Genomic DNA, 11,720 nt, shown 5'->3' with positions numbered 1-11,720 from the left:
CCCGCCCCCCACTGCCCCCCGTCTCGAAAGCGCTCAGCTTTCATTAAAGGTATTTATATTTGTACCAAGCTCCTTCCTTTCTTTCCACTGCGGCCCACCTGGCTGGGGTGGAGGCCTCAAGAAGCTGATCCCCAGGACGAGATGGGCAGGCTGAAGACCACCATAGGGGACTCAGTCTTTCTCTTCACAAATACTCATTTCCCAGGGGCAGTGCAGAGCTTTCCATTGCCAGCAGGTTCCAAGACTTCTGGTGGTGACCCAAGATGTGTGGGAATGCACATCTTTCTCTGTTCTCCTGGGCTGGCATTCCTAGCCCTACCTGCCCCTCCTGTCCTGGCCCCTAGGGGCCATGTGAGGTGATAGAGTGTCCGCACCCCCACCCTCAGCCAGTCCACCCCCCTCCCCAGGTTCTTCCCAGTTTCCAGGCTCCTGTCCATCTCACCTCCTCCTCCCTCTGCTGAACTACCACCTTAGCCTTCAAGACACAGTTCAGATTAAGTACCCTTTCCTCTCCTTCTCTGGGGTCCTGATTCATCTGAGGGGAGCCTGTTCCAGAAGGTGGGGAGCCCCCACTGGAGTCTACATTCAAGTACCTGAGGTGACCTGGAGCTGCAGAAGTTGGGGTCACAATGAGGGTTCCTCTGGCCTTACGCTCTCCACAACCTTGTTCTTTGAGAAGAGGTGTGCAGTGTGAGGTCAGAACAATCCCAGAAGGCTTTCTGGAAGCACAGAGGAGCCCCAGTTCATCATGGTGGAGAAGAAGAGCAAGAATCACAACGGGCAGAATCCTGAGGGAAGGAGGAGGCCTCAGAGAGGGTGAGACCCTCTATTGATCAGTCATCTACTGTCCCTGCCAGGACCCTCTTCCAAGCCATCACCCCACGACTTGTGTGGGCACTGCCATGGCCTCCTCACTGGCTTCTACTCTCACTCCCTCCACTTTATTCTCCATTTTCTAAATTGAAAAACTGATCCTGATATTAAACTCCTTTTCATTGTCTATAAGGCCCTATGTAAGCCAGCTATGTTTATATATAGGACATTTTATTCAGTCTATTCCTTCAACTCCCCCTCTGTAGTAGCACGGAGGAGTGATCTACCTACTCAGTCCTTGGGTTAAGGGGAGGTTTCAGAGAAGGACCATGATAGAGGGTGATAGGAGGTAAGGATACAAGACTTACAAATGGTAGAGGAGAACTGGGGCTGAGTTGGAGAGGGCTTTACAAGAGGGGCCCAGGCAATCAGCTGGGAGGGAGGAGGGGTGGGAGTCCAGAACTTGGCAGGCCAGGTTTGCACTAAAGCCCATGCTGGGAGGTTGTTGGCCCTAGGACAGAATCAGGCCTGATAGGACCCTTGACTAGGCTCCAGGGTGACAGGTGCCTCCAGAGACCTCCACCCTACTTTATCATGTAGGAGCCCTACTTCAGCAACGCTTCCCAAACACCCTCCCATTCCAGTTAGCTCAGATGCCTCAGTTAACTCGCTCTCTGCCCTGTCTTTCCTCCTGTACTTCATTCACCTGTATTTTTATCCCCACTTCTCTCTCTCTCAGCCATTCCTTACCCATCTCACATCACCTGAAGGAGAAGGTTCAGGAAAAAAACCCTCCCAGATCCACCCCCTTTGACCACCAGTATCTTCCAGAAGGAAAGGCCAGCCTTTTATTCTTTGTACATCTATTCTCTGTGCTCAGAATAACCTTCCTCATTTCCTCCTGGTGAACTCCTACTTCTTGTTCAGTATCATCTACCGCCTCCCTAACCCTGACTCCAAGCTGAATCAGAAGCCTCCTTCAGGTCCACACAGCTCCTGGGCTTTCTTCTGTCTCTGTACGGATAACACTGGTTCACTGGCTTCTTACTGTCTGGGTCTAGGTCAGAATTCCCCACTCTGGATTCCCCAAGTGTCCTCTTTGTGTCTCTAGCACCCAGCCTAAGGCTGGGTATAAAGAGTGTACTTGTGGGAGTGCGTGGAATGAAAAACAGAATTGCTAAATCCTGCATAGGAAGTGTTACAGTCAGCAAAAGCTTGGACTGAAAATGACTTCAGTATGGAGGATGTGTCTTCTTGGGGCAGCCCTCTTAACCTGAGCATACTATTTGGAGGGATGGTGCTGGGGCTCCAAACCCCAAAAGTCTTCCTAGAGCCACTCTTACTCTTGGTGGGTGGCCAGGAGCAGGCTGCTTCCAGGAGCAGGGGCTCCATTGTGTTGGCCAGCCATCAAAGGGATTACCATCCTCCTGCCGTGACCTACTTTCCCCTGGTTTTTGCCCCCTAAGTCCCTGCTCTTCCCTGCAATTGAGTGACCTGGAGTGTGTGCAGGGGGGTGGGGTTGGGGACAGAATCTGCTCTCTGGCCAGGGGCTTAAGAGCTTTGTGTGTTTTATTCCAGAGCTGCAGGAAAGGGGTGGGCTGAGAGCCAAGCGGGCTGGGCCCTAGACACAGCGGCCCAGGCCAGAGCATCATGATAATGGTGCTTCTCATGTTTGCAGCTCTGCAGACATGGAACAGCTTATTGTTCAGGGGAGAATCTGGGGGTTGGATATCCTGAGCCCAGTCCCCTCCGCATCAATATACCTCTTCATCTCAGGGCCCCTGTGTTCTTCACCAGAGCCCAGGCCAGCACCTTCCATAGCAAGGGCTCAATAAATATTTATTGAATTAATTTGCTGAATGTCTGTAAAATAGAGGTGTTGTGTGGATTTCTAAGCCCCATCAACCCTGGAATTCTATATTATTTTCAACCCTCACAATAACTGTGAGGTCAAGACTATGATCCCCATTATACAGATACGAAACATGAAGCTTAAGGAGGGGAAGATGTCTTGCTTAAGTTCAGTTCACACAACTGTGGAAGTATCAGAGCTGGGATATGATCCCAAGTTTGCTTGGCCCCTAAGTTCATTCTCTTAAGCATCACACTAGACATATGGAAATAATTTTTTAAGTTTTCTTTTTTCTTTTTATTTCTTTTATTTTTGGCTGAGTGGCCTGTGGGATTTTAGTTCCCTGACCAGGGATTGAACCCACACCCCCTTGCAGTGGAAGCATGAAGTCTTAACCACTGGACCACCAGAGAAGTCCCTAAAGTTTTCTTTTTTAATAAAATCTTTTATGAAGCCCTACTACATAAAACAGACTGTGATATTTTATTGGTGTTAATATATGTTTAGGTTTAAAGTATAACATTAGCTTATACAGTTAAAGACAATTCCATGTATGAAGTAAGGGCTCAATAAAGATTTTAAGAAATGAACAGACTGCAGTGAAGAAGATGTATGGAGATTACAATCCCATCATCACTCAAAAGTAGTTGTGGCCGGGGGGTTATGGTGATGGACTAGATAATCCATTGGGGTTTCCCTGCGCAGGTTCAAATCCTGCCGAACTATGCCACCTTTCCCTTATGGTGATCCCTATTGAGTCACAGCCAGTTGGGAAAGAATGCTGTTGCCTTAAAGAAAGAAACTGGATTGTTCTCCAGCCCTGCTCTTTATGGTTGCTCAGTGACAGACTCCACCAAGCACGTGGATTGCGCCCCAATAGTAAATATAAGGTAAGTAATAAAAATATTATTAAAGAAGGAAAAAAAAATCCCCTTATTACTTGAGACATTTATTTCCCCCCCATCTCCACCCCGAATCTGGGTTTATTGTAAAGTTAAGTGAGATAATTCTGACCCTATAGAGGAATTGTTAATGGTAACAATTTTTCTTTAATCTACTTGTTTTGCAGCCTCAGGATATACTAAATTTAGTAACAATAAAAATAATAATTAAACTGTTACTCTGAAGTTGGCCCCAAACTAATCTCACCTATTCTCAAGTTAACCATTTGCAACTCCGCTGTGATGGAGGTCAAATTCAACATATCTCAGTGCCTGAATTATTTTAATTTCAGTTTAAAAAAATAGATTTGTTAATTAAATTTATACCGATCCTTTGCGGAGTTCCAGAGGCACTTCCAGAAACCTCCTGAAATGCACTACGTCCACAACCACGCACTATATTATTATTTTATTTTTTGCCGCGCCCCACGGCATGCGGGATCTTAGTTTCCCCACCAGGGATCGAACCCGCGGCCCCTGCATTGGGAGTGCTGAGTCTTAACCTCTGGATCTCCATGGAAATCCCCCAACCTCGCACTATAAAGCGCCCTACCCCCAACCTGAATCTTGAAACTTTCTCCCTACTTCCCACGGTGCCGGCCCCAAACCTAGCGTCGAGGTACTTGGAGCGACACAGACACTCACCTCCTACTCCCGGAGAGAGCCCGACCCCGCCCTGAAGGCGTTGACTGGCAAGCCACGCTCGGAGAGCCGCCAACCGCGTAGCCCGGCCCTCTCGAGTCCGCCCCTGTCCCGCCCCGTGGGCGGCCCGGATTTGTTTTGGCGTCAAGAGCGCGCTGTGATGACGCCACGACGCTGACGCCTGAGGATGGCGGCGGCGGCGGCGGCGGCGGCGGCGGCGGTGGTCGGGGTGTCCGCGGCCCGGAGAGGGTCAGCACAGTCGCCCAGACGCCGAAGAGCCCGCCGCCCGCGCGAGGTGAGGCAGCCCGGCCAGGACCGACGGCCCCAGGGGGCGGGAGGGGCTGACGAGCTGCAGCCACGGTCGCTTCCTGGAGCACTGGGCCCGTCCCTGCCCAGTCTGGAGCCCTCAGCCTGTGCCCGCTGCGCCGGGGCCTAGGGGGAGTGGGTAGCAGGCCAGGCGATGGCTGCTTGGGGTCCCTGGTGTCCGAGGCTTGACTGGCCTTGAAACATGATGCTGCGCTGGGTAGCCCGTCTCTGAGGCCCCAAGGACCAGGTGGACGTGGTCAGCTGTCCTGCCAGCTGTTCAACCAGTCGACATCGGTCAGGGTGAACCAACCTGGTTGTCCTCACTACCTTCTCGTGTCTGGCACCTACTCCACACCTCCTCTTTTGCTACTGAACGACGGGGTCGGGGGGCAGCTAGTCTCTTCCTTGTTCAGGCTGGGGAAAAATCACACCTGAGTCCAGTCGGGTCGCCTGCTTTGTAAGCCAGTTATCCCTCTGCTTTTATAAGGAGAAGCCCAGCTCCCCCACGCTCACTCCCTCTCCTGAAACGGTGAAGTGATAATTCCCACTTGAAAATCTGAATAAGTCCTTCATTGCCTAAAACTGGCTCCTTGGTACCTGCAGGGTAAAGGCCAAACTACATAGCAGGGCATTCAGGGCTCTTCATAATCTGGCATAACCCCGAAGTTAACACCTGGGCACTTCTGTCTCCTGCTTACATAGTTTGTTGTTGGTAGTATGTACATCTGTCGTTAGCTCTGTGTTTTAACACCCTTTTGCTTTAGATACGCTATTTTCTCACTTTGTACTACTCTTCTTTCCCCCACCCCCACCTCCACCCACCAGTTTGGAAAATTTACATTTGTCCTTTAAAATCCACCTTAGATTTAATTTCCTTGGAAAAGCCTCCCTTCACATGTAACCATTGACTCCTCTGTACTTCAATTCATGTGACTACTGTTGGAGTTTATTGTGTTGTGTCACCTGATGGTTGGCCTGGGGATTCTGTCTTCTGTCTGCATATCAGTGTCTGGCTCTGTGCTTGGCATAAAGTAGGAGCTGAGTCAACTGTGATAGGTTGCTGATTTAAGAATGGATACAGATTCAGCTATACTACTGAGCATATATCAGGGGCCAGGACCTGAGATGAGCACAGCAAATGCGAGTGTCCTGTTTGCACATTCACACGTATGCATGTGGTAGGTGGTGCAGCCTTGTCAACCTGATGATCTAAAATCTCCTGGGGTGGTTTTTCAAAATATAAATTCAAGAGTCTCATTTTCTGAGATTTTGATGCAGAATATCTGGAATCTGGTAGGAATCTATTTTTTTTTTTTTTGCGGTACGCGGGCCTCTCCCTGCTGTGGCCTCTCCCGTTGCAGAGCACAGGCTCCGGACACGCAGGCTCAGTGGCCATGGGTCACGGGCCTAGCCGCTCCGCAGCATGTGGGATCTTCGCGGAACGGGGCACGAACCCATGTCCCCTGCATCGGCAGGCGGACTCTCAACCACTGCGCCACCAGGGAAGCCTGGAATCTTTATTTTTTTAAAACTCTCCAGGTGACTTTACTATGCTCCTTAGTTGAAAATCTTTGTCATTACTCCAGGAAACTGTTGTGTCTTTGTCCAGTGGGAAGGGCCAGCTGTGCCTTGTAGCACACAACTGCTGTTGCAGTCTCATTTCCCATATCTTGGGGAGGCAGGATGATTTGGTGGTTAGAAGTATGGGGTTTGGTATAAGAAAGACTTTGATTCAGTTCTTGACTTTTATGAGATCTTGAGGTTCTTTGAGTCCTAGTTTGCTCATCCCATAATAGGAATAATCATGCCTACTTTATGTGGTTGCAGAGAGGAGTGAGAATGCATATAAGACGCTTAGCACAGTTGAAACTTAGGAAATGGAAGCCACTGTTATTACTAATGGCTGTTCTTCCCAGAGTTTATCCCATGTCAAAAGGGAATCTCATCTTAGTAAGCCTGTTTGCTCTTCAGACTGAGTCTTGTGTAGGAAGCTACCTTATGTTATGTGATTTCCTTGAGGCGATTTCTGATCATCAGAGATAATAGCTCTGACAAAACTGCTTCTACTCAGGGCAGTTGCAGTTGGCTATTCCGCTAGAAAAGATGTGGATTGCTGACTCACTGGAGGGCGGGTTTGCTGAATAAGTATGTTGCCCAGGTCTAATTGCAATTCTTGTTAAGTTGTATAAATGAGCTAAAGAAAGTGCAGCTTTCAGGAAACCTGTTTGCCTCTTACACTGAGCTAGAGCTGAGCCTCACTTGGAATGGAATACCCCAGAAGATCCTAGTGTCTGTGAAATCTGAACTAGATACTGGTGTTCTCTGTCAGTCACAAGTTCATCGTTAAGTGAGTGAGACTTTGGTTTAGCCGTCTGTTTTTACTTTATAAGCGTGAGCATGTTATTTGGGCAACTTTTTTGTGTGTGTGTGGTATGTGGGCCTCTCACTGTTGTGGCCTCTGCCGTTGCGGAGCACAGGCTCCAGACGCGCAGGCTCAGCGGCCATGGCTCATGGGCCCAGCCGCTCCGCGGCATGTGGGATCTTCCCGGACCAGGGCACGAACCCGTGTCCCCTGCCTCGGCAGGCGGACTCTCAACCACTGCGCCACTAGGGAAGCCCTATTTGGGCAACTTTGATCCTCTCCATTGCTTCCTAACTGTGTGATGTGAAGTGGCTATAGGTGTGCCAAAGTACTGACCCTTAAGCTTTGAGATAGCTGAGAACAGCTGTCTCCATTGGCCCAGGGTGCACAGAGAAAAATTTGAGAAGTACAGCCCTGGAAGAAAGGAAACAATTCCGCTTGTTGAGAGCTGGAGAGAGACTTATTTATTTGAACTTTCTTTTCTTCCAGGAATCTTACTCAGTAAGTATTAAGCCAATTTGTGTTGGCTAGGTCATCACTGAGCTAATTCTTGGTACAGCCCTCTGTTGCCATGGCATCTCATGTGATGCTAAAGTAGAAAAATGTGCTGTTTTCGTTTGCTAGAGGAAAATTATCACAGAGGGACCCCTTCCAGGCTGCCAGCCTTGAAGTGGCCTCACAGGGTATCATAAGAGTAATGGATCAGGGGACACTTGGTGTGGAGCCATTTGGGCTGTAATTTCCTTGAGAACAGAGATTATAACTGCTTTCTTTTTGTCTGTCACAGCCCCTGGCAGAGTTCCTGGCCCACAGCAGGAGCTCAGTAAATATTTATGGGTTGAACTTTGGGATTTTGGAAGGAGAACCCCAGGTACATTGCCAGAGGCTGTATTTCTGATGATGGGATGGGCAGTGGGTGGGATGTCTCAGATGGAGTTGAGGGTCAGGATAAAATGAGGAGGACACGACAAACTGTTGAACTCTCCTTCTCTCAACCCTAAAGCAGGAGTCTCTGCTCACCAGTTATTCCCGTGTAGAGCAGTGGTGCATAGAGTCTTTAAGAGGTGGAGTCCTGAGTTACTATATTCCAAAAAGAAGTTATAACAATTCTTATTATGAAATAGTGTTAAAAGTTAAAACATTACGGAAGTGAATAATGAACTGTGTCTTTAGACACAAACACTAATCATTTTAAAAATAATTTGGTGTATATTTGGTATAATAATTTGTTGTATATTTCCCCAGCTTTTTTTCTTATGTATATACTAGTCTATACATTTCTACAATATGTATTTTTTAACTTTAAAAATATAATATGTGGTGATGACTTTAAAATATAGCAATAGCACAGAAGTATGTAATGTGAGAAGTAAGAGTCTCCCTTCCTTCCACCTGTTCACCCGACATTCCCACACCCTAGAGGCAGTCACTGTCAACAGCTTCTCTTCTACCTTTCCAGGATATTTTTTTCCCATGCATATGTCTATACTTTTTTAGAAATTTCTCATTAGACATATGCTTCACATACTCTTTTTTTTTTTTGGCTGCAATGCGCAGCATGAGGAACTACCCCGACCAGGGATTGAACCCCTGCCCCCCTGCAGTGGAAGCGCAGAGTTTAACCACTGGACCACTGGGGAAGTCCCTTCACAGACTGTTTTAAACTCCTTGGTACATCACAGACGTGGATAACAGTACAAAGCCACTCAAACTGACGGGTATCTTTCTTTCTTTGTCAGTATATATGGATTTACCTCATTCATTTCAGCAGCTGCAGAGCATTCCATTATGTGAATGTATCTTAGTTTATTTAATTATTTCCTTCCTGATGAATATTTGGGTTGTTTCAATTTTTTCATTATTATAAAGAATGGTTCCATGAGCTTTCTTTTGCAAATCTATCTTTGTGTACTTGTGGAAGTGGTTTTGTAGAATTATTTCTGAAAATGAAATTGCTGGGTCTTGTGTCAGTTTCCCTGTTTTAGTTTTCTAAATATTTATTTACTTATTTATTTTTGGCTGCATTGGGTCTCGTTGCTGCACGCGGGCTTTCTCTAGTTGTGGCAAGCAGGGGCTACTCTTCGTTGTGGTGCGTGGGCTTCTCATTGCGGTGGCTTCTCTTGTTGCAGAGCACGGGCTCTAGGCGCACGGGCTTCAGTAGTTGCAGCATGCGGGCTCAGTAGTTGCACCACACAGGCTCAGTAGTTGCAGCACGCGGGCTCTAGAGCGCAGGCTCAGTAGTTGTGGTGCATGGGCTTAGTTGCTCTGCAGCATGTGGGATCTTCCCGGACCAGGGCATGAACCCATGTCCCCTGCATTGGCAGGCAGATTCTTAGCCACTGCGCCACAAGGGACGTCCCAGTTATCCTGTTTCAGAAAACAGAATCGTGTGGTTCCCCCTAAGGTTGCAGAGGTCCTTGTTCAGGGTTTTGTTTTGTTTTTTTAAATTTTACTGAAGTATAGTTGATTTACAGTGTTGTGTTTAATTTCTGCTGTACAGCAAAGTGACTCAGTTACACATATGTATTCTTCATATTCTTTTCCATTATGATGTATCACAGGATATTGAATATAGTTCCCTGTGCTATACAGTAGGATCTTGTTGTTTATCCATTCTATATACAGTAGTTTGCATCTGCTAATCCTAGACTCCCAATTCTTCCCCCCCCACGCCTTGGCAACCACAAGTCCATTCTCTATATTTGTGAGTCTGTTTTTGTTTCATAGCTATGTTCACTTGTGTCGTATTTTAGATTCCACATATAAGTGATATCATATGGTATTTGTCTTTCTCTGACTTAACTTTGCTTAGTATGATAATCTCTAGGTCCATGCATGTTGCTGCAAATGGCATTATTTCATTCTTTTTAATGGCTGAGTAATATTCCATTACACACACACACACACACACACACACACACACACACACACCCCATCTTTATCCATTCATCTGTTGTTGGACATTTAGGTTGTTTCCATGTCTTGCCTGTTGTAAATAGTGCTGCTGTGAACATAGGGGTGCATGTATCTTTTTGAATTATAGTTTTTTCTGGGTATATGCCCAGGAGTGGGATTGCTGGATCATATGGCAACTCTATTTTTAGTTTATTGAGGAACCTCCATACTGTTTTCCATAGTGACCGCACCAATTTACATTCCTCCCAACAGGGTAAGAGAGTTTACCTTTTCTCCACACCCTCTCCAGCATTTATTATTTGTCTTTTTTTTTTTTTTTTTTTTTTTTTTGCGGTACGCAGGCCTCTCACTGTTGTGGCCTCTCCCGTTGCGGAGCACAGGCTCCGGATGCGCAGGCTCAGCGGCCATGGCTTACGGGCCTAGCCGCTCCGCAGCATGTGGGATCTTCCCGGACCGGGGCACGAACCCGTGTCCCCTGCAATGGCAGGTGGACTCTCAACCACTGTGCCACCAGGAAAGCCGTGTCAATTTTTTAATGATGGCCATTCTGACTGGTGTGAGGTGGCACGTCACTGTTTTGATTTGCATTTTTCTGGTAATTAGCGATGATGAGCATCTTCTCAACTGCCTATTGGCCATTTGTATGTCTTTTTAGGAGAAATGTCTATTTAGGTCTTCTAAACATTTTTCTTTCTTTTTATAAAAAAAATTTATTTTATTTGTTTTATATTTATTTTTGGCTGCGTTGGGTCTTCGTTGCTGCACGTGGGCTTTCTCTAGTTGTGGTGATGGGGGGCTACTCTTCGTTGTGGTGTGCCAGCTTCTCATTGCGGTGGCTTCTCTTGTTGTGGAGCATGGGCTCTAGGCATGCGGGCTTCAGTAGTTGTGGCTCACAGGCTCTAGAGTGCAGGCTCAGTAGTTGTGGCACACGGGCTTAGTTGCTCCGTGGCATGTGGGATCTTTGCGGACCAGGGCTCGAACCTGTGTCCGCTGCATTGGCAGGCGGATTCTTAACCACTGCACCACCAGGGAAGCCCTAACCATTTTTCGATTGGTTTGTTTGTTTTTTTGTTATTGAATTGTAGGTGCTGATTGTATAATTTGGAAATTAAGCCCTTGTTGGTCCTATCATTTGCAAATATTTTCTCCCACTCCATAGGTTGTCTTTTTGATTTGTTTATGGTTTCCTTTGCTGTGCAAAAGCTTATAAGTTTGATTAGGTCCCATTTGCTTATTTTTGATTTTATTTCTGTTGCCTTGGGAAACTGATCTAGGAAAACATTGGTACGATTTATGTCAGAGAATGTTTTGCCTATGTTCTCTTCTAGGAGTTTTATGGTGTCTTGTCTCATATTTAAGTCTTTAAGCCATTTTGAGTTTATTTTTGTGTGTGGCGTGAGGGTCAGGGGTTTTTATCTAAAGTGACAGACTTCTTTGCCTGCTATCCCTGCTTGCCTCGTGATGGTTAGAAGTGCTGTTTAGCAGTTACTTATTTCTGGGATTCCTGAGAGATTACTGCCTACTTCATTTTGATAGTCTTTCAAAACATGGGAGCAGAATATAGAGATCTTTGCAGGCAAAAGGTTGTGAAGCTTTGCCGTGGAGAACGGTCTTAGGAGGTGTTATTGGAGAGGGCTGGGTGCCTGCCTGGGAGGCATCCACAGACTTCTGTGGCCGAGAAAATTGTTTCAGGATCCATCCCTGTCCTCTGCTCCTAGGCCCCTGGTCTCCCCACAGATGGGTCTGGTAGTTTATGGACAAACTTGCTTTGGAGTTCAGATAACAATCTGTAAGACCCAGATAGACCCGAGAACTCTGGCTTCCTTTGTTTTTTGTTTTTTTTTTTGCGGTATGCGGGCCCCTCACTGCCGCAGTCCCCCCGCCCCCC

The 11,720-nt window shown here is 47.0% G+C and overlaps 1 protein-coding gene across 1 annotated transcript in view; it reads left to right on the top strand.

Moving 5' to 3' along the window:
• The first annotated feature begins 4,416 nt into the window (after positions 1-4,416).
• PSKH1 (protein serine kinase H1) overlaps positions 4,417-11,720 on the top strand; it is a 37,962-nt gene continuing 30,658 nt past the window's right edge. The window contains exon 1 of the mRNA XM_007457261.1: positions 4,417-4,543. The gene's annotated coding sequence lies outside the window, so the exon portion shown is untranslated. The remainder of the gene's footprint in view (positions 4,544-11,720) is intronic.

The sequence above is a fragment of the Lipotes vexillifer genome, unplaced genomic scaffold (genome assembly GCF_000442215.2).
Source record: "Lipotes vexillifer unplaced genomic scaffold, Lipotes_vexillifer_v1.1 scaffold504, whole genome shotgun sequence".
Lineage (NCBI taxonomy): Eukaryota > Metazoa > Chordata > Mammalia > Artiodactyla > Lipotidae > Lipotes > Lipotes vexillifer.
The sequence above is the reverse complement of the archived record's forward strand: the minus strand, read 5'-3'. Positions and strand labels throughout refer to the sequence as shown.